This window comes from Galeopterus variegatus, unplaced genomic scaffold (genome assembly GCF_000696425.1).
Source record: "Galeopterus variegatus unplaced genomic scaffold, G_variegatus-3.0.2 Scaffold4173, whole genome shotgun sequence".
Taxonomy (NCBI): Eukaryota; Metazoa; Chordata; class Mammalia; order Dermoptera; family Cynocephalidae; genus Galeopterus; species Galeopterus variegatus.
This window is the reverse complement of record NW_007730284.1, coordinates 63,581-85,880: the sequence shown is the minus strand read 5'-3', so window position 1 is coordinate 85,880 and position 22,300 is coordinate 63,581. Positions and strand designations below refer to the sequence as shown.

The 22,300-nt window shown below is 37.4% G+C and overlaps 1 protein-coding gene across 1 annotated transcript in view; it reads right to left on the bottom strand.

Moving 5' to 3' along the window:
* The window catches only part of LOC103602500 (CLIP-associating protein 1-like), a gene marked incomplete at its 3' end in the record, with an annotated part of 123,122 nt that extends 104,543 nt beyond the window's left edge, over positions 1–18,579 (bottom strand). The window contains exon 1 of the mRNA XM_008586912.1: positions 18,480–18,579. The remainder of the gene's footprint in view (positions 1–18,479) is intronic.
* Between the last annotated feature and the right edge of the window lie 3,721 nt (positions 18,580–22,300).

Here is a 22,300-nt window from a genome sequence, read left to right as displayed (position 1 = left end):
TGCTTGTTGAAACAACTTCAAAAAAAGTATAGTTGTTATATCTTCTCCCCCCCCCCCCCCCAATGTCCTTTCCATTTGCTTGTTGTAACAAATTCAAAAAGGTATAGTTGTTATATCTTCTCACCCCCCCCCTGTTTGGTTTATTTTGTGTGTGTATGTGTGTGAATTAATTTGTTTATTTTTTAGCTCCCACCTATGAGTGAGAAGATGTGGTATTTCTTTTTCTCTGCCTGACTCGTTTCACTCAATATTATTCTCTCAAGGTCCATCCATGTTGTTGCAAATGGCAGAATTTTGTTCGTTTTTATAGCTGAGTAATATTCCATTGTGTATATATACCACATTTTCCGTATCCACTCATCCGATGATGGACATTTGGGCTGATTCCAACTCTTGGCTATTGTAAAGAGTGCTGCAATAGATCTTTAATTTCTTTCAGTGATGTTTTATGGTTCAGATCATAAGTTTTGCACTTCTTTTGTTAACTTATTCCCAAATATTTTATTCTTTTTTATGCTATTGTGAATGGAACTGGTTTCTTAGCTTCGTTTTGGATTTCTCATTGCAAGTGTATAGTAATATAAGTGATTTTTGTATATTGTTCTTCTATCCTGCAATCTTGCTGAACTCATTTATTAATTCTAATAGTTTTATAGTAGATTCTTTAGGATGTTTGTTCTATGTACAATATGTCATTTGAAAAAAGAGATTGTTTCACTTTTTCCTTTCCAATCTGGATGCCTTTTCTTTCTTTTTCTTGTCTGACTGCCCTGGCTAGAACCTCCAGTACAATGTTGAACAAAAGTGGCAAAGAGAACATCCTTGTCTTGTTCCTGATCTTAGGAGGACAGCATTCAGTCTTTCATCATTAAGTACGATATTAGCTGTGTGGGTTTTCACAGATGGCTTTTATCACTTAAAGGAAGTTCCCTTCGATTCCTGCTGTGTTGAGTGTTTGTATCATGAAAGGGTGTTGGATTTTTTCAAATGCTTTTCCTGCAGCTATTGAGATAATCATGTGGTTTTTGTCCCTTATTCTATTCATATGGCATATTACATGGACTTTCAGATATTAAACTAATCTTGCATTCCTAGGACAACTCCCACTTGGTCATAGTGTATAATCCTCTGATATGTTGCTGAATTCAGTTTGTTAAGGATTTTTGCATCTATATTTATAAGGGATACTGCTCTGCAATTTTCTTTTCTTGTGATGTCTCTATCTGGTTTGGGTATCAGATTGATAATGCCCTCATAGGATGAGCTGGAAAGTATTCCCTCTTCTTACTTATTTTGAAAGAGTTTATAAATAATTTGTGTTGAGTTTTCTTTAAGCATTTGGTAGAATCACCAAAAGTAAAGTCATCTGCGCCTGGGCTTTTATTGTAGGATGCTTTTTGATTATTAAATTCAATCTCTTTACTTGTTATTGAACTATTTAGATTTTCTATGTGTTCTTGAGTCAATTTCAGTAGTGTCTTTCCAGGAATGCACACATTTCATCTAAGTTATCAAATTTGTTGGCATATAATTGTTCCCAGTATTACCTTATATGCTCTTTTTTCCTATAATGTCAGTGGTGATATCCTTACATTCCTGATTTTATTATTCTGAATCTTGTGCCTTTTTCTCTTGGTCAGTCTAGTTCAAGACTTGTCAATTGTGTTGATCTTTGCAAAGAGCAAATCTTTGGTCTGTTGCTTTTCTCTACTTTTTTTCCCTCTCTATTCATTTGTTTCTGATCTAGTCTTTATTATTTTTGTCCTTCAGCTTGCTTTGATTTAGTGTGTTCTTCTCCTACTAGTTTCTTAAGGTGGAAGGTCAGGTTATTGATTTGAAATCATTCTCCTTTTTAATATAGGCATTCATAGCCATAAATTTCCCTCTGAGCACTGCATCCCCTAATTTACAACATACTGTTTTTTGCAGGAAGTATAGTAGGTCCTCAATAAATATTTATTGTCAAACAATGAGTGGCATGGATTTTCTTTAATTGTGGTAAAACATATATAAGATTTAACATTTCGACCATTTTTAAGTGCACAATGCAGTGCAATAAAGCACATTCACACTGCTGTGCAACCATCACCACCAAATGTTGTATTTTGTTTCCACTTATCTCAGTATTTCCTAATTTTCCTTGTGATTTCCTCTTTGACTCACTGGCGATTTAGAAGAATGTAATTTAATTCCCACATATTTGTGAATTTCCCAAATTTTCCTATATTATTGATATTTAATTTCATTCCAGTGTGATAGAGCACACCTCGTATAATTTCCATCCTTTTAAATTTATTGAGGCTTGTTTTATGACATAACATATAGTCTATCATGGAGAATGTTCCATATGTACTAGAGAATAATGTGTATTCTGCATCTAGACCAGGTTTAAAAAAAAAGTTGTATCAACTATCTACATCTTACAATTTTCATTTTATCCCCCACTTTTTACACTGACTACTTATTCCATATATTTATGTGAGTGTGTGTATATACGTTAATATCAGGTCTCCTCTTTAAAAATAAAAATCTCAGTTTTTAGCAGTGAAAACTGTTATCATAAAAAGTTGGTTTTTAGCAGTAAAGCCTGCTAAAAAGCTAAGCAGAAAGGAGAACATATGTTAGCTTGAGAGATTCTTCTAAGAGGTTTCTGAGACAGGAAAATCTCCAGACTTAGGTGAATAAGAAGAGAGGACGACATTTGATATGTCATTTGATAGCATGACAGCTGACATGGCCATCCCAAATTTCCCAAGGGAGCTGTGTTATACCCAGTTGAAAAAAAGAAAACCCTATTAAGTGCTGGGTATTTAATGTGAAGACAGAAGGTGTAAGAAGGCTAGGGATATAAAAGCATGAGAAGTTTTTCTCCATTGTTGAATAAAGAAATCAAGCTCTAAAGAAGTAATGAAGCAATAGTTTAAAATCTGGCTTTTGTTTAATCAATAAAATAAACATGGCTACTTCATATTTAAAACAGCACTTTCCAATTAATTGATCATTTGGATGCCACTTTCTCTATTCCCCACAAAACCTCTAAAAGATTGTTATTATCATGCCTATTTTACAGAAGAGAAAAGATTCAGAAGCAAAGTTACTTCCAGAGTCACAAAGCTAGTATAAAAAGAACAAGGATTTGAGTTTCTTTTCTCGTTTGTTTGGTTTTTTGGGGTTTTTTTTTTTTTTTTTTTTTTGGTGGCTGGCCATGAAGCTGAGTTTCTAACTCCAAATCCAGGGCTATTTCCACCAAACTGCAGCTGCTGCTCCTCACCGACAATACACATAGGTCTCTGAGTACTTTAGACATATATATAATTTTGGAAAAAAACATACAAAGGAAAAATATTCTACCATACTTAATGTTCTCAAAATAAGAGCAGAAGAGCTCGAACACAGAGGAGCAACTGGTACCTGGCATGGTACCACACACTAAGCCACTGATCCATAAAGAACAAATGAAGAGAAAGAACCGTATGTATTCTTATAAGTAGCCCTAGGAGAGTAATCAGCAACATTTAGTTCAGAGGGTTCAGTATTTCCCACAGACACCAATGGAAAGCCAAAGGTATAACCAATAGGAAAAAAGGAAAAGAAAAAAGGGTAACGTAGGGAAAAGGAGCAGCACAGCAGGAAAAAGATAGAAACAACCAATTATGTGTAACCATTGGGGGAAACTGGATGAAGGGTAAATGGGAATGCTACGTACTATTTCTGCAACTTCCGGTGAATCTATAATTATTTCAAAATAAAAAGAAGAAAAACGAAAAGAAAAAGGTGAAAATATACCCATGATGTGAACTGGCTCCTGGTCCTAGTTTCCTAAGTTCACTGAATACCTAATATGCCAGCCAATCTGCCAGACATTCCTTCAACAAGCTCCATGTTCACTGGGGAGAGAAAGATAAATAAATTATCAACCCCAACACAGTATTTCAAGATGCTTTCTGCAAGACTTGCCTTTTCTGATGACTCCTTAGTAAACAGGGAAAAAGGAAAGACTACAACAAATGTAAGGGCACGATGGGGCAGACTCTGTCTTAAGTGTGCCCTGGCATGAAAACACAGGCTTAGCTTACTGAACCTCACCCTACAAGCCTTTGTTTCCATTCCTTGCTCAAGCAAGATTCATACTAAGGATACAGAATCTGATGGACTAGGAAAACCTGCAGTCACTGAGCCTTCAAGGATAAGAAGCCTTGTGCTTGCTGAAGGAACAGAATTGAGATGAGGGCTTTAGAGATTCATTTATTTACTGACAAATCAGACTTTATTATTTACTTCAAATCCTTTCAATGCAATATAAGTGACTTGGCAGAGAAAAATAATTTGTAACATCAGCTGAGCAATGACAAAGAGTAATGAAAAGACAACTTCAGGTACTACTTCCTATCCACCCCCATTCAACCATATTTCAAGCACATATACTTTAAATCTGTACTTTATTAAGCTTACACTTAACGGCTAGGGAAAATTTGCTATATTCCTCAGATAAACTATAATAGGACATTGCTATTACTAAAATGACATTTTTACATTCATGTTTTATGGATTTAGAAAAAAAAAATTCCAAAAGAAAAGCAGAAAAAGAGATCTGTGCCTTAACTATGTTAGTATATACTGAACTGTACTATATACAAAATGACTTGTGACTGCCTCAATATTTTTCCAACATTGACTTATTTCTATTCAACATTAACATGGCTTTCTTTAAAATACCAAAGACCTAACCATCACTCTAGTCCTACATTTAAACAAAAAGATCACTTAAAAATGTAATTAAATATAATCAAAGACACACTTTAATACTCTGCTGAGAATAAAAATTCATAACTGTCTCAGATAATTGGCAACATGTATCAATTTTTAAATATATTTTTTGATACAAGTCCAAATCTAAGAATTCTGGAAATAATTTGTCAACTATGCTAAAATATATATATATACTTTTTATGTATATATACAAAATGTATATATATATACTTTTTATGTATATATACAAAATGTATATATACATACTTTATTGTATATATTTTATGTATATATATATAATGTATATATACATACAACTTTATACATAAAGTTGTTCATTTGGCTGTTCATAAAATTTGTTAATGAAATAACACGAAATGTTTAATAAGGAATTGGGAAATAAATTACTGTACATCCAAACAACAGCATACCATGCAGTTACTGAGAATGACCATAAAAATATGTTCTTTCTGGCCTGTAAAGATATCTACAATAATTTTAGTGAAAAGAGCAAACTAAAAGACATTTATGATGCCATTTTTGTTTATAAAATAAAAACCAGGGCCAGCCCATGTATCACTCGGGAGAGTGCGGTGCTGATAACACCAAGGCCACAAGTTCGGATCCCCATTTAAAGATAGCCAGTTAACTCACTTGGGAGAGCGTGGTGCTGACAACACAAAGTCGGGGATTAAGATCCCCTTATTGCTCATCTTTAAAAGAAAATAAATAAATAAAAATAAAATAAAAACTATTCATTTATTATTCTTCATGCATAGAAAAAGTACAGAAGGAAATATGCCAAAATTTTGGCACTATATTTTCTAAAATGAAAATGTACTATCTATATAATAAAAAATAATAAATGTTAAAAAATAATAGTGGTGGTACTAATAGAATAATGCTGCAGCCTTTTCACACACGTAATGGCTTGTATATGCACACAATACCTGGAAGCCCATTTAAGAAACTAAAAACAGTGGCTGCTTCTGGGATGGGATGTCGGAGAATGGAGAAGGGGGAGAGGAAGACTTACATTTCATTCTTCATCCTCACATACCTTTTAAACTTTCTAACCATGTACAAATTACCTACTGAAAAGAAATGAAAATTTTAAACATTAAAAAGTATCTGTTCATATCCTTTCTACTTAAACCATAAATAAATACCAATACCAATAAATACCAGACACCTGCTTATAAAGTCAAATAGAATTGTAATTCTGATACCAGAGCCATCATCAGTTATTACACCAAGTATTGAAAAATACAAAAAGAGGCAGTTATTCAGTGAATTGTCCATATCTACTACTCAGCTCTGGAAGGCAGCACTACTAACATCTATAAGGAAACAAAGATTATTCCTGAACCTCGTCCAGCCGTGGAATTCTTGAATTCGTGGAATTCAAGTCAAAAACAGAAAAACAAACAAGTAATGGGAAGACAAGTGCTCAATTCATTTTTGATCATCGAACTATGGCTTCATTTTAATTCAAAAATGACACATAACAAGACATGGTTATATACTATTTTGAAATTACATTTTAAAAATACATACCTCATATTGCAGGTTGGGTTTTGTTAAAATCTCTAAGGTGGATAGTTTGGCAATAACTCTCGAAATTTTAAGGCTCATAACCTTTAACCCAAAATCTCAACTTCTGAGAATTTATTTATTCATAATATGCAAAATAATTATATTATAAAATTATTCTTTGCAGCATTGTCTATAATTGCAAAAGATTAGGACAAACTTAATGTTTATCAACAGACTATGGTACGCCATACAACAGCATCCTTTTCTGCCATACCATTCACTAAAAAAGTCTTTAATGTACTGACACAGAATGAGTTACAAGATATATTAAGTCTTAAAAAAAGCAAAACGCAGAGGTCTATATTAGGCCACCATCTGTACCAAAGAGGGGGAGGTATACATATGCATTTTTTTCCCCACATTTATAATTAATAACATTGGTGCCTCCAAGGAAGGGAACTGGTGGATGGCAGATAAGATAGAAGGGAAACTTAAAATTTTAAATCATGAGATTGGCTGGTTAGCTCAGTTTCTTATAGCATGTTGCTAATAAGCCAATGTCCAGGGTTTGATCCCTGTACCAGCCAGTAGCCCACTCCCGAAAAAATGTTTAATCATGTGTATGTACCACCTATACAAAAAAAATATGAGTATTTTATAATAGAAAAATTTCATGCATTTAACTAGCAGTCCTATTTCTCATTTCTAGGTAATTTAAGCATGGTGAAAAGAATTCTCATGTACAAATATAACAGATTTAAATTTGCTCCTAATAAAAAAGGACACAAGTATATCCCCTAGGCATCTTTTTAAAAATTATATAGTCAATAATGTAAATAAGCTTGTAATTCCAATTAAAAAAAAAAAAATATATATATATATATAATGTTAACAATGCCATCACTATCCAAAAGCAATTGCAATAGCAACCAGTTTCCCAAAAGGGCAATGTTTAATCCCTGCCCCTAAAACTCCAAAATTAAATCACTGATCAGTTAATGATTCAAGTAAAAACCTGAAAATAGAAGAGTCCTGGTTTTATCAGCATCTAAGGCTCTCTGCATGATGTTAGTTTGAAACAGCCTTCTTCTCTCAGCAAGAAGTGCTTTCTTGGCTCTTCCATATCTGTGGTCACTTCACAAAATTAGAACACGGTGTTAAAATGGCCAAGAGTCAGTCTCCTTGTCCCATGGTTACAAGATAGGTCCCCAGCCAACACAGCTCTCTCAAAAACAGGCCCCCAAGTACCCAACCAGGAGAGTGTGTGCACCTGGTTCACAGCCTCTCCTCCTTCAGGTCAAAAATAGGAACAGGCCATATCTCTTCCCCCAGCCCCAGATTAAGGAGCCCTTCCCTCTTCAGTCTTCCTATAGTAGCACACTTAACACATAGAATCATAATCTCCTTTCTGGGGCCTTCCCTCTTAGGCACAGAGCTCTTCAGAAACAAGGCCTGAGAGCCTCTCTCTCTGTCCTCAGGCACAATAGCAAAGTTTGTTAAGTGAAGATTCTGATCAAGTTATATCATCTGTTCAGTCTCTATTTATTCCCTAGAATAACTCTCTTATTTTAATGGCAGCAGTTTTCATTAAAGGCTCTCTGTTTGTAGGCCCCTTTCTCAATAATACCTTGTATACAACTTGTCTTCATCCCCTCCAGTCCCCTTACCCCACTCAAAAGAGGTCCAGGAACCAAATGATTACAATGAAATGTTCTTAACCTTCTAGTGCTTAGTCATTCTTTCATTACTCCATAAAATCATTACTATACAGTTCAGCTAAATATTGTTACTTTATCCAAGCAAATGTTCCCTTGGCAATTTCAGATATCTATTCCAAGTTCTGAAAAGAATGACAGGATGGAAAGCTTTTTCCACTATGTTTACTCTAGAAATGCCGTCACAGGCTGTAGGAAATGTTTGGCATGCCAATCACTACCAATAGGTAAACTCAATCAGCAATAGGCTTAAATGCCACACTCAATAGCTCGAATCAGCTCACATTAGCTCACATTGAGAGCGTTTCTTTTTAAAGGACCACCCTCCTCAAAATGAGATTTTACGCCTGGACAGTAATATATTAAATGAAAAAAACACTTCTTGTATCAAACTTTTTGAACAAAAAATTATACATAAAGGTATAGCTATAGCTATAGATTCAGATACCAGCCTAATTTCTCCCTAAAGAAGGACAGAGGTAGTAAAAGAAAATAGTCAGCATCCCTCCTTCTTACTCTCCCTGGCATAAACCATTATTCTTAGAAAGGAGTTTAAGCTCTTGTTGAATCACTTTGCTGGTTAACAGTTATCTTGAAAGCATATGAAATACTGTATTTGTTCTGTCCTCTCTGATGTTATGTTGATTGGAACTAGAAAATTTAAAAAATAAAATAATTCCTTTCTCTTTTTCCGCTGTTAATAATAAGGATCTTCTAAAATATCAATAGATAAATAACCAGTATCTCAGATGACAAAGTGTTTATATATAACAACATACTAAGAAATACCTACTTAGGAGTCAAAACTTACTGGTAAACAAAACACCAAAGGCCAACCTTTAAGCTGAGCCTAATAAGGATCTTCTAAAATATCAATAGATAAATAACCAGTATCTCAGATGACAAAGTGTTTGTATATAACAACATACTAAGAAATACCTACTTAGGAGTCAAAACTTACTGGTAAACAAAACACCAAAGGCCAACCTTTAAGCTGAGCTTTCCCTTCACTGACATCTGGACTGTAGATTACAAAAGGGACACCCGAGGGAGGTCTGATCACTTAGAACAAGTAACATTAGGCACTACTGAACACTAAAGAGTGCGATGGAGGGAAATATGATCATACAGATCCAGAGAAATACAGACTTCTTCACCAGTTAATATTTAGAATTTCTAAGCAAAAGAAGAATTTTCTAATGCTGTTTATTTCATTTTTTTATTGTTGTTAGAAAAGTAATATGCACTCAGTGTACAAACTCAAAATGATTTTTGAAACTAGGAGCACTTGTTAAAAATGAAAAGGCAAGGTCTAGACATACAAAGTCACCCCTAAAATGAGCATAATCACAATCTAAAATTCAGTCACCAGAATCTTAAATAGCAAGTTAAAAATTTTTCAGAAATCCATGAAATGAGCCCCATATTATACTACCTAACTGAGTTTTATCCAAACACCATATGTCACACAGAAAAATTCCTAAGGTATTTAAAAAACCAAGATAATATTATCAACTCCCACACTGGGAGAAGTCATTAGGAAAATGACTTCAAAGGACCTGAGTAAAAAATCATGAAGATTCTTTAATACACTGGTCAATAATCTTTTAAGGAGGATTTTCTGCAACTACCCCAAATATATTCACAAAGATCTATGTTTTGCTTCACCACTCAACGAAGGTTATGCACACCACTTGCACAGTACTAGACTAGGCACTAGAGTGATGTCCTCTCCACAAGAGAAGAGAAAATTGGAAAATGAAGAAATTAACATAAACCCTCATACCTTGAAGATGCTTACAATCTATTTTTGGAACACAGACTATTTAAAAGTTACATAATATACAAAATTAAAAGAAAGTTAGGGAACTTATATTAAGTGCCTCATATATCAAGCAGCAAAACAGTAATATACACAAAATATCCATGTATCCTGTTTTAAGGCGAGAAAACGGCAGAGAGAGGTTGAGGGGATAGGCAATGAAGTAAAAAACCCAAAGCAAAATATAAAAGCTGCTCAGTGATCTAGAAAATAAATAATTAAAAAGTTTAAAATGGTCTTGAACAAATGGTGCTAGGAACTGGATATCCATATACAAAAGAATGAAGTAGGACCCCTACCTCATACCATGCACGAAAATTAAAATGGATCAAGAACCACAATGTAAAAGCTAAAATTATAAAATCTTAGAAGAAAATATAGGGGCGAATCTTCATTACTTTGGATTTGGGAACAAATTCTTAGATATGATAGATACCATAAGCACAAGCAACAAAAGAAAACACAGATAAATTGGACTTTATCAAAATTAAAAACTTTTGTGCATCAAAGGACATTATCAAGAAAGTGAAAAGACAACCTACAGAGTAGGAGAAAATATCTACAAATCATATATCTGATAAGGGACTTGTATCCCAGAATATACAAATAATTCCTAAAACTCAATGACAAAAACACAATCAAATTTAAAAATGGAAAAAGGACTTGAACAGACATTTCCCCAAAGAAGATACACAAATGGCCAATAAATACATGAAAAGGTGCTCAACACCTTAGTCATTAGGGAAATACAAATCAAAACCACAATGAGATGCCACTTCATATGTGCTAGGATGGCTATAATAAAAAATAAAAAACTTTTAAAAACCAGAAAAAAACAAGTGTTGGTGAGGATGTGGAGAAACTGGAACCCTTGTACACTGCTTGCTATTGGGAATCTAAAATGGTATAGCCAGTGTGAAAAACAGTTTAGCAACTACTTCAAAAAGTTAAACACAGAATCACTATATTACCCAACAATTCCACTTGAAAGTATAAACCCAAAAGAACTGAAAACAGAGACCAAAAAGACATTTTCATACCAATGTTCATTGCACATTATTCACAATAGCCAAAAAGTAGAAATAAGCCAAGATCTGTCAATAGATGAATGAATAAACAAAATGTGGTATATCCACATTATAGAACATTATTCAGCAATAAAAAGGGAATGGCATTCTGATTCATGCTACAACATGGATAAACCTTAAAAACATTATGCTAGCTAAGTGAAGTAAACCAACCACAAAGGACAAATATTATATGATTCCACTTATATGAAAGATCCAGAATAGGTAAATCCATTGAGACAGAAAGTAGATTAGAGGTTACCAGGTGCTGGGTTGGGGGAGGAATAGTGAGTTATTGCCTAATGGTTACAGAGTTTTTATTTAGGGTGATGGAAAAGATTTGGAAGGAGGGTGTGGTGATGGTGGCACGACAGTGTGAATGTAACTAATGACAATGAATTGCATATTTAAGAATGGCTAAAATGGCATATTTTATGTTATCTATATTTTATCACAATAAAAAATATTAAATTTAAAAAAAAAAAGCTATGTCAGGTCTTCAGTGATCTGGATTGTCCAAGGGTAGACTTCATATCTGGCACTCAAATCTAAGGGACTCTGTGGCCACCTGATCTAATCCTCATGGAAAGACTAGTGGGAAGCTTGCATCTCTACATCTCTCCTGCCTAGTGAGTGGTCTCCAGATGTCACTGGATGGTGGGAGCAGACCTTTTCCCAACGCAGCCCACTGACCTTTCATGAAGGAGGACAACCTGAACTGGAAAAAAAAGAAATAAACCCAACAGAAGCTGAAGAATCTGAAAGCCAAAGTCTGCTACTCTGCAGCTGTATAATCATGGACAATTACTCAATTTCTCTAAGCCTCAGCTTCCTCTCATCATAAAATGAAAATAGCACTTACCTTTAAATATTGCTATAAAAATTGGCAAAAGTATACCTATAGCATCCAGCACAGTGTTCAATCTATGATGGCTATTGCTATTGTGACAGTAAGTCTATGTGCCACCCTTGAGACAACTAAAGGCTGAGTAGGACATGGATTAGGTTGAAAGGAATCCATGACTTATAGAACTTAAATAAAATACAGCCACCAGCACCACAAGAAGACTTCAGAGAAGGAGCTGTTTTCATGCACTTCAACTTCTCTTAGAAAGACTGGCTTATTTTTCTAGAAGGAACCCAGCTATGCTTCATTAGGAAGGGCCACTGCTATACAATTCATTCTCTCTATACAACAGGCCTCTGTTAGCATGTCTAAGCAACCGTTCATAACAGAGTCTGCCTATACCCACAGGAAAGACACAATCTGTGAAGAAAATTAGCTAGAAGGTAGTCCCCAGAGGCTGCTCTCAAACTTTGGTGTCCTCAGAAGCACTTGGGAAACCTGTTAAAAAAAAAACAGACACCTCAGCCCCTGCCCACAGACATTCTGATTACTAAATATTTTAGGCAGGGCCCTAGCACACAACTGTTTAAAACACGTAAAGCTACACCATAAAATGTTATAAGATTACTTTCTAATGTGGACAAATACACCATTCTGTCCCACTAACCAAAGGCTGCAATTCCCTCCATGCCTCTCTAGAAATGCTTTGGTAATGCAGGTCAGGATCAGAAACCAAGGAAGTAAGAGAAATCCCCAGCATGTAATACCCAATGCAAATTTCACAGTTTCTTCATACAGAAGTCCCTCATGATTGCTTAGTCTTTTTTAAAAAAATAAATACAAAATAAGTAATGAAAAGAAAATAATGTACCATCTATACCTGTTATAGTAGCAAAAAACATAATTGCTAGAAGTTGGTGAAATTTTTGTGAAACTGGTACTTTTCCATTGTTGGGAAAATTAACTGATACAATTGTTTGACCAGCAATCAGGCAATAAGTATCAAAAGTCATAAATATGATAATATCCTTCAACTCAATAATCCCACTTCTTTGAATCTGTCCTAAGGAAATAACACAAAAGAAACAAACTATATGCAAAAAAGCCACTGCTGTATTATATGTAATATCAAAAAAAAAAAAAAAGATATCTGCATGTTAAGGATTCCAAACAATTTACTAAATTTTCTACATCAACATAAATATGACAAAGCTATTAAAAATTAAAATGATGATGGGCCGGCCCGGTGGCACACTCAGTAGAATGCAGCGCTTGGGAGCGTGGCAGCGCTCCCGCCAAGGGTTCGGATCCCATATAGAGACCGGTCCACTCACTGGTTGAGCGCAGTGCGGACGCGACACCGAGGGTTGCGATCCTGTTGCCGGTCGCGGTACGGGCACGACACTTAGGGTTGCGATCCCATTACCGTTCACGAAAAAAGACAAAAAGGAAAAAAAAAATTAAAATGATGTATACTATGTAGTTGCAAAGAAACTATTCATAAAATCTGCAAGACCTAAAATTACTTACTGAAAAGTATGAACACATGGATGGTCTCAAAGGGTTAAGACATTCTCAAAGGGTTATTTCTTATTATTAAGAAATAATAGCTTATGTAGGGATGGTTTGATGTGGGTTTTCCCCCTATGTTCTCCCAACTCTTTGTATTATTGTAATAAGACTAGAAACAAATTTAGCTACTTCTACCTAGAGACTTAATTGGACAACAGTTACAGAGACAGGTGGAAAATACATAATTGACCTCAGCTATCCTGTCGGCACCACGCTCAGCCAGTGAGCAAACCGGCCATCCCTATATAGGATCCGAACCCGTGGCCTTGGTGTTATCAGCACCGCACTCTACCGAGTGAGCCACGGGCCGGCCCGACCTCAGCTATCCTGAATGAAGACAGACTCACCCAAATGTGCCATGCTAACAGATGGCCACAAGGCCAGTTCTAGATTTTTCCCCCAAAAGATAAATCTTATAGATATATGTATACATAGAACCCTGCATTTACAGTTTCTTAAAAGCACTTCAATAAAGGAAAGGAGGAAAATTGGTTTGGCATCTATTCACATGTCAAAAAGATCAGAAGACTTCATGAACCACAACTTCAATATAAGCCAACAAAATTATGCAGCTGAGAGACAGTGTGGTTCACATGAAAAGAACATTAGGCTGAGAGACAAAAGGCCTGGTTCTCATTTCTAGTTCTATCATGACCGGACTGTACTTGTAGGCCCTGGTTTCTCATCTGCAAATTGACAGAATGGCGATGCTATCTCCCCTGCCCACCTCACAGGAGTTGAAAGGGAGTAAAGATGACTGTAACTTTAAGAGTGCTCTGAAATCACTTTTATTTTTAAAAATCTGACTATAATTATGAAGACATTCATTTATATCTCTATGAAAAAGTTAACAGTATTTAGAGGAATACATTCCAAACTCATAAGTGGGAGTGTCAGGAGGCCTGTGATCAATCAGGGACCATGCCTTTCTCTTTATCTGTGCTGTTCAAATCCTTTAGAAGGATCTATTCATCTATCACTTGTGAGATTTTTTAAATTCAAATTTTTAAAAGCTAATGCAATCGCTGACAGCATTAATTTAGAAAAGAGAGTTCTCAGCCTTTGGGGCATCTAAGAATTACCTGGGGATTGTTAAAATTGTGGCTGCCAAAGTCCCATGCAGACTTAATTGACCAAAATCTCTGGATGGAAGAGGGTAAACAAATAAGGCCAGGCCATTTGTATTTTAACGAGTTCCCTGAGTGATTCTGGTGACTTCATCACTGCAACTACTAGTACATTGTGCTTATTATTAACTCTTGCCATGTATTACCCACTTAATATATGCCAGTCACTGTTCTCAGGACTTTACACATAAAAGCGTTCTTGAAAAAATTAGTGGAAATTAGAATTAAAAGACAAAACAAATCTTTCCATGAATGTTTTTAAGACCCCTCATATTACCTCATTCAATACTTACAACAATCCTTTAAATAGCTGCTACTATTAATAGCCCCTTCCCTTCCCCTTACCCTCTTTTTCAGATGAAGACTCTAAGATACAAAGAGATAATTTAATTGGCCCAAAGTCACAGGACTAGTAAACGGCAGAGCCAGAACACATAACAATGTTTGGAAGTCACTGATACAGTTTCCTAACCTAAGAAAACAGCTGTATACTCTGGTAGGGTCATATTAAAGTCTTCTGTTTTTTTCAGACATTGTATTTAAAGGACACTAAAAAAAAAAAAGTTACCTAAAGAAAGCATGGTAAGCCCATATTAAACCAGGAGGGGACAATGGACTTAAGGCTGTCTGCATACTTCCAGTATAATCTGCATCAATTCATGTTAAGTGTCTCTCCCTACTAGACTCTAAGCCCCTGAAGTATACGGGCCATGAATAGTGCCTAACTCAAGAAAGGGTTTAGTAAATAAATTAATCAATAAACCTAAAGAAGCCCTGATGACTATCCTAGGAAATACAAAGGGATATAATGTGGAGAGGAAACAGAAGTAATTCATGTTGTTTCAGAGAGTATAACTAAGGTCAACAGGTAAAAGGGGAAGGGCGGATTTTAGTACAGTCTAAAAATATTTCTGGCAATTAAGACCTGTCCAGGAACAGAGAAGCATATGCCTGCAGTTTGAGGCTGTTGACCAGAATGTAGCAGACATAATGAAGGATGTTACACTACAGAGCCTCTAAGAACTCTTCCAAGGCTCAAATTCTATTACTCTAAATTATGATAACATTTGTTTATCCTTTCATACATTCTACAGTTTCCACTAGTTATACCAATCATGTTAGTAAACAACAGAGGATACCACAATGTGTTCTACAAACTCCTTGGGCCCTCAAGGATCTAGAGAAGAATAAAGGCAAAGGAGTGAATCCAGCAAGAAGGAAGATGATAGATACAATAGGAAAAAGCAAGGAGTGAGGACACTTTCAGGTAGGAAACAAGACAGAAGTTAACAACAATTATAAAGAAATGCCACCATTTGAGCACATTTGAGCTAGATCTTTTGGGATCCATGGGGGAGAGGGGATGGGGGCTGCCATAAGAATTTGGGGAGGAAAGTCATTTGGTGTGGCAGTAATGGTCTGAACATAAGGAGGGCATGAAAGCCCTGGGGTGGTAAAGAACCAACTAGAAACAATCAAAGAACCAGCTAGAAACAATGAGTGAATTTAGAAGTAAGTCAAACACATACTCACACAGTTTATGGATGATGCCCCTGCTGGTGCTGGATAAAGGAAAGTTAGTTCATTTTTTTAAATTACATTTTACAAACCAAGAACTGTATCATTAATGATTTCTTCTTTGCTGAGTTTTTGTTTTTAAGACTAATATATCCTTCTTTTATTTTCTAGGAAATCTTTTAAATGATTCTGTTGTTAGACATTTGTTACATTTTACTACCGTCTACTATTTCTACTGTTTAATTTGACAGCCAGACTTGCAGTTATCAAAACTGTCAAGTTTTAAAAACTCAGCTCTGAGCTGAATATTTATAATCCCTTAAATGGTTACAATACTCATCAATAGTACTACAAAATAAAAACTACTATAATCTTAAAAACTACAATTTTAAGTAGAAGACTGTAAAGAACAAATGGAGTTTCAAACAATAAATTTAAGTCTCAGGCCCAAGAAACTATCTCAACCAACTTTTTAACTGTGATACTGAGCTACTTAAGAAAATAGAATTAACCAAAGACAAAGCAAAAAATCTAAATCCAAAACCAATGAGAAAATATAACACATTTAAACAATAAACTTAATATTCTTCTGGCCAATCATTTCTAAATATCCCTGTCAAACTATTTTAAGGATCTGAAATCTTGCTCTATAAAAAGCAAGTCTCCATCATCTGAATTACACTTAAGAGATTTCATCGCAGTAGTTGAAGCATCAAACATCAGGCTTCAGACTTTTACCTGCTATCAGTACAACAAATGCTAACTTCTTTAACATAAATAAAATTGAATATGTGGGTTAATTCAAAAGGCTGACACATTAGGCAATCTGGGTTTTTGGTTCTAACACATTTATGGTGTAAACTTAGCAAAAGCCTTTTCTGTATTTGCCACCACTTCAACTGTAACATGGAGATACAACGTTTGACACCTCCACCACCAATAAAGTGTCTTCAAAGGAGTTCTGACTTTCTTTAACCTCAGTTGGAAGAATTAAAAGCTATGAATAAAAACTCCTTAATAAAAATAAAAACTGTAAAAATCTAAAACCGTGTTACACGTTAGCCCATAATAAACTATGAAATATAGAAACTGAAATTTGAGTAACAACTGCTACAAAGGTGCAATTACACAATTTTACAAAAATGAATAAGCAAACAGAGCATGAAAATTTAAGTCTTTCTTAGCAAATGGAGAAAATAAATAGTATTCAGTACTCTGGGGCGCCGTGTCATTATTCTTATCTATGTGTCTTCTGCATCAATGTTACTATTCTCCTACTCCCGTGATGAGCAAATGGAGCCCACTGTCCAGGATCCCTCATACCAAGAGCCCAGTAAACGTCACAAATAATAACAGTAATAAAAACAATTTCTAAAGCCAGAATTGACACCAAACTATGGCACCCGAATAGTGTGCAAGGTACATGGCAGCATGCAACTATTTCTCGCTTCTGACTCTTCTGCACCACTGCCTCCCAAAGGACTAGAGAATTCGAAGCTCCCATTGCCACAGCTACAAATTAAAGTATCATGTTTGAAGAGCTTACAGTTTCTATGAATGGTCAGTATTTAACGAACGAACCCCTCTACACATAAACTCACTCAGATACAACACAACATCCTGTAAGGCTCCACCTACTTTTTAAAAAAATTTAGATATAAAATTAACTATTTCAAAAACACAACTATTTCAAAAATATTATGTAATAAGTTCGACTGTGGAAAACCCCATACTCATCCCAACAGCTCAGAAAATGGAAAGCAAAATTCGATTAGCTCCATTGTACCTAAGCAGGCTAATGTCCAAGATCACACACTCATCTTCCTCGGAGCGTCCCTGCCAATACCAAAGAACAACAAAGGCAAGTTGAGAAGGCTGCACGGGCTTAACTCAGCACTTGTCCGCTTTCCCAGCTTTGGAAAGAAGCTCTCTGAGGGCCCCAGGGATCAAGGGGACCCTCCGCATCCCGCCCGGCTAGCTGCTCCACTCGGCGCGGCTCGCTCAGCTTTTGTCTGGCCCGGCTGGGAGCCCCGGCCGCCCGCCTGCCCGGCACCCCTTTCCTCTGGATCTTTCTCCACACCCATCACTCGCCGATGACTAGTTGTTGTGGGTTTCTCTCCCTCGCCCCCTCCCCTCGCAATCCCGGACTTCTTTCAAACGCGACCCAGCCTTCGCTGGCTTCCCCCACCCGGCCGGGGAGACTAGGGTCAGGAAGGGGGCCCGGGGTGGGGTCTGGGAGAGGGAGAGAGGGGGGCACACAAAGCCCGACTGACCCCACAGCCGCCCCCCTCCCTCTGCAAAGCAGTCTGGGATCAGCGACCTACTGGCAAGATAAACAACCCTTGCATCCCGCTTCTCGCCTAGTTCCCACCTAAAGGCGGCCCCCTCCCCCCAAAGTGCACCCAAGTGCCGATGACAGTGCTGGACATCGCCCCCACCCAGACCCGGCGCCCGCCACTGCGGGGGAGAGGCCAGAGGCTTCCGAGGTCTAGGGTCTGAACCTCTTGGCCCTAACCGGATACTTACAGCCTTACTATTCGCTACTGTTGCCGCTGCGGACCAGACAGCCGCCGCCTTCTCCTCCACCCCAATGAGGTTAAGCGCTTGGTGCGGGAATTAAAAAAAAGGGGGGGGGCGGGGGAGTGAGCGCGAGAGAAGCCGAGGGCGCCTGCGCAGTGCTGTCTCCCTTTTTCTTCTTACCGCCACCAACCCGGCTAGACCATAGAGAGTGTAAACCGAGACCAGAGAGGTGGCTGCCTCTCTATGGTAACGCCCCGCGCAGGCGCCGGCCTGGCTACGTTGGGTATTGAGAGCTGAAAGCCCCGGGAGATTTTGCCCCCACGGAGAACGCTAGTTGATTCTGATGGGGACCCGTAGGGTAAAGGTTCTTTAAGGAAAAGGTGGCCAGGGTTTAGTTAGGGCCCTTAGGGAGTTGTGGCAAAACTTGGGCTAGACAGGGAGAGTCGGATGTAAGCGTGCACAGCAACACGACATCAGAAAGCAGAGTGTGTGGGAAAAGCTAAAGAGAAGTCGGGAAAACCTGGATAAAAGTCCAGCTGGAACTTCCTTTGGTCGGTGTTAGGGGGTGGCGGGGTTAATACCTGATGGAAACGGCCTTTCACTTCTGGGTTACGGGCGTCCGCTCCCCATCGGGCAACTTCGAGGAAGGAAATTGTGCTCTACGACTTCCCGTAGCGGGGCTGTGCGTCCTTTCTTCCTTTTCTTGCGGAGCAGGCGCGGAGGTTTGTGCCGGAAGCACAACTTCCTAACGGTTCCCTGCACTTTTTGGAGCGGAGCCGGCCCTGTGGAAGCCTTGGGGATCCTTGAGTCGGTCAGCGAGAGTCCCTTTCTTACTTGAGCACCGCCACAAAAAACGCTTTCTCCTTGCTCGCGCGTTACCCCGAGACTGGTTTGTGGCAAGGTGTTTTGGAGGATAGCAAGCTATACAGATTATAGGACTGACTTCTAGAATCCTGAAGGACTCTGTTTTGCTGCATCAGGACCCTACACCAGCCGGTAATTTGACATTGAAAGCTTTTGTGTAGAGATTATGCACTGTTTCGTAAAAATCGTTCTTACAGTGTGAATTGACGTTTCTCCGTAGCGATGTCCAATGCATTGAGTGTTCACTGGGGGCTCGTGTGTACCGAGCTCGGTGCTAGTGGGGTGTGTTCATGTTGGGAGAGGGGTATAGGAAGACTGTGAAATAATGCCCCTGATCCTCAGGACCTTAGGAGTTATGGTTGGAGAGCCTAAGCCAAAACAATAAAGACATGTGTAGGCCCTTTTGTGTAGTGCAGAAAAGGGGCTGTGGTGTGGAGGATGTGACTCCTGGTTAGATCTAGAAAAGGTAACATCTTTGAGAAGAAAGCACAAGCAACCTTGTGGAAGTGGGTGGATGATAATGAACGAGCATTCCAGAGAAGAAACATGGGGCAAAGGCTCAGGAAGGAATGGGTAGTATACAGGGAGTGCAATGAAGAGAGCAGTCTAAAAAAAAAAAAAAAAAAAAAAAAAAAACACAGGAGAAGAGTGGAAAATAAGTTTTGATAAATAGAATAAAAAATATTTTCAATTTTTTAAGTGCATATAACATGAAATTTACCATCTTAACCATTTTGAATGTATTCTTCAGTATGTAAAGTACATTTATATTGTCGGGCAACCAATCTCTAGAATTTTTTTCTTCTTGCAAAACAAACTCTGCACCCCTTAAACAGCAATTTTCCATTCCCCCTTAATCCCCGGCCTTGTAACCACCATTCTTTCTGTGTCTGTGAATTTTACTACTATAGGTACCTCATATAAGTGGAATATTTGTCTTTTGTGACTGTATTTTGTGCCAGTATTTGTCTTTTGTGGCTGGCTTATTTCATATAGCATAATGCCCATGTTGTAGCATGTGTCTGAGTTTCCTTTCATATAGCATAATGCCTATGTTGTAGCATGTGTCTGAATTTCCTCTTTAAGGCTGAATAATATTTCATTGTATTTATGAATAATATTTCAATATATGTATACCCCTTGGGTTACTTCCACCTTTCGGCTATTGTGAAAACTGCTGCTGTGAACATGGGTGTACAGATATCTCTTGAAGAACCTGCTTTTAATAGAATGGGGAAATTTTGAAAGCAAGTAGAGAAATCGATACCTTTTTTTTTTCTTTTTGGCAGCTGGCCAGTACGGAGATCAAACCCTGGACCTTGGCGTTATCAGCACCACACTCTAAGCAACTGAGCTAACCAGCCAGCCCTGAGAAGTCTTGTACTTGACACATACTGTTTCAGGTCCTTGACTAAGGGTTGTAACATGGTGAAAGAACTGTTGAGTCTGGCAGTGGAAGCTGAGACATACTCAATTTACATAAAGCATTTATGTAGGCCTTTAGATATGCCAGGCATTATACTATTGCTTTATGTAAATTGATATGTCATTGAATCCATCAAAATAAACATGAGCCAGGTGTTATATACCCCATTTTATGGGTGAGAAAATCAAGGTTCTGGGTTACAGATGGGCTGGGAGGAAATGCACCAACCACACATCACAAGTGATTAGGAAAGAAAACTGCCATGGGAGCTAGGCACCCATGGACACTCACTATTCACTGGTTTGGAAAAGGATATTAAAAGAAAAAAATCACATGTACGAGTGAGTTTTCTCAGGAGAAAGAATAGGCTGACATCAAGAACTTTCATTGTCAAATTACCGATATGAATAAGGGCTCAACACAGCAAAACTGATCTTCCAAGATTCCTAAAAGAACCCTCGGGTTTGATCCCATGTCTGTTCATTGCCTTTAACAAATACAAAATGCCAGGTAGGTATATGTTGTATGTAATAGAGGAATTAATAAGACACACCTTTCCCTAGTCAACAATTTATCTTTCATTTATATTCTTAAAAATACTTCAAAAAGTTCGTGGAAAAATAGCATTAAAAGAATACAAATCTTTCCATAAACCTTTTGAAGACCTCCCATACTGTTAGATTGTTTAAGGAAATGATCTTTTGGCAGATGAGGAAATTGAGATCCAGAGAGGAAAAATTATTTGCGTAATGTCACATGGCTGAGTGGTACCAAAGCTTCAACTGGAACCTGAGCCTCCAGAATTCCCACTCTGCTTTGGTCTCCCTTAGAGAGAGAGTTACCATAGTCTGAATGAGTGGACAATATTCAGTCAGTCTCATCTTCCTCAGGAATGCATGCCTGAACTCCTGTGAGGCTAGTGCCAATTAAACAAGGAAGCAGAGAATAGAAGTGCATTATAAACAGCATTCATACACTCAAAAATATTGTGTACCAACTATGTGCCAAACACTTAGCAGAGTAGGAGAGAAAAGAGATTTAAAAAAAATAAGTAAAATACATACTATGACAGGATAAGTTTTGCAGGAAAAAATGAAGCAATGAGGGAGAAATAGTGCTGAAGGTAGTGAAAGAAGTTTTTGTTTAAATACACCAAAGGGGGCCCACTGAGAAGGTAAAATTTGTGCAAAGGTCTGAAGGCGGTTAAGGGAGCAAGAAATGTGCCTTGTCTAGGAGGAAGAGCATTCCAGATAGAAAGAACAGCAAGTGCAGAAATTCTGAGGCAGGAGGATTCCTACTACATTCTAAGAACAAAAAAGAGGCCAGAGTGACAGAAGCAGAGTATGGGAGGGTAAAAGTAGGAAACGAGGTCAGGGGTAACAAGATGCCAAATTGTTAGGACTTTAGCTTTTACTGAGAGAGATGGGAAGCCATGGGAAAGTTTTGAGCAAAGAAGTAACACAATTTGATGTACATTTTTAAAGGATCACTTTGGCTTCTGTTTTTTTTTTTTTTTTTTTTTTTTAAAGATGACCAA